Source organism: Scylla paramamosain, chromosome 11 (assembly GCF_035594125.1).
Source record: "Scylla paramamosain isolate STU-SP2022 chromosome 11, ASM3559412v1, whole genome shotgun sequence".
In the NCBI taxonomy this organism is placed as follows: Eukaryota; Metazoa; Arthropoda; class Malacostraca; order Decapoda; family Portunidae; genus Scylla; species Scylla paramamosain.
In genome coordinates, this window is record NC_087161.1 from 25798523 (window position 1) to 25800262 (window position 1740).

The window sequence follows — 1740 nt, forward strand, 5'->3', positions numbered from 1 at the left end:
GTGTTTGGTCCCGCCCCTCCTTGGCCGGTAGAAAGCACAGCAGGTGGCGGGCGCTGGGCTGGGCTGGGTTGTGTTGGGCGGGTTGTCTGTATCTTGTGTTTTATTGTTTTGTAATTTCCTCTGCTTTCTAATCCGCTGTTCCTTATTTTACATGCCGTGTGTGTGTGTGTGTGTGTGTGTGTGTGTGTGTGTGTGTGTGTGTGTGTGTGTGTGTGTGTGTGTGTGTGTGTGTGTGTGTGTGTGTGTGTGTGTGTGTGTGTGTCCCTTTCTACCTTTCTGTCTGTCTGTGTCTATTTAGAATGGTAGTGAAGGTGTGTTAGATGAATGAATGAGTGAAAGAATGAAGTAGTAAGTAAATGAATAGTAAATACACATCTAAATAAATGAATGTATAGGTGAATGCCTAAATAGATATAAGATAAATAGTAACAACAACAACAACAAAAATTAAGATACACCTCTCTCTCTCTCTCTCTCTCTCTCTCTCTCTCTCTCTCTCTCTCTCTCTCTCTCTCTCTCTCTCTCTCTCTCTCTCTCTCTCTCACCGTAATTATTAAAATCCGGTTCCCGTTCCGTTTCCTCTCCTTAAAAAAAAATAATAATAACATGTAAAGGAAAAGGAGAATAAACGATAGAGTAACTGTACTCGTACACTGGAAACCTAAAAAAACAAAAAAAGGAAGAAGAAGAAGAAGAAGAAAAGAAGAAACAAGCTGCTGAGAATTGCTTTTATTACTTCTTTTATTTATTTATTCATGTTTTTACCAAGGTTTGAAGTAAAATATTATGGATCAAGGTTTATTAAAAGAGGAGGAGAAGGAGGAGGAGGAGGAGGAGGAGGAGGAGGAGTAAAGAGGCGCCCTTCTTGATATGGTTTGCAGTGTTATCTCAATCCCTCCGCAGCCTTACAGAGCTTTACCCTGAGCCAGAGGTGAGGACATTTGTGTGTGTGTGTTCCTGTGTGTTATGTTATCTTGGTTCTTTATCTTACCCTGACCTTCCACGAGGGTACAGAGAGAGAGAGAGAGAGAGAGAGAGAGAGAGGGAGATTAGTTGGGCTTTATGTGTGTTAGTGTTTTTTTAACTAACCCTTTAAATCCTATGATCACATTTTTGGTAACATTCAGAGCAGTGTGAATTGATATAGTTATGAAGTAAAGAGAGAATACAACATTATTATTATTTTTTTTTTCTATGCTGCAGGAATACTTAACATAATTTAATAGGAAAATAAGTGTATGAAAAGTAACAAAGGATTGTGTGGGGAAAAAAAAAATTGTAACAGTGAAAGGCTTAAGTTATTAGGAAGGGTTAGTGTTGCTGTGTTTATTTGTGTATTCACCTAAAGAAGATAATAGAAAAGATGAGGGGGAAAAATGGAGATAAAAGGGAGAGAGAGAGAGAGAGAGAGAGAGAGACGAGAGAGAGAGAGAGAGAGAGAGAGAGAGAAGAGAGAGAGAGAGAGAGAGAGAGAGAGAGGTATTAGTTCGTCTGTTTTAATTGAAGTTGTGATATGTTAATATTAGTAATAATATAAAAATAAAGAGAGAGAGAGAGAGAGAGAGAGAGAGAGAAAAAAAGAAAGAAGACGAAGAGGGAGAGAGGAATTAATTTGTGTGCTTTAATGAATTAATATTGATAGTCATATTGCTAGCAGCAGTAGTATTTGTTTATTGTATTGATTAACGCTGTATGAAAAAAAAAACTATAAAAATGAAAAAGAAAAAAATGGAGATAAAA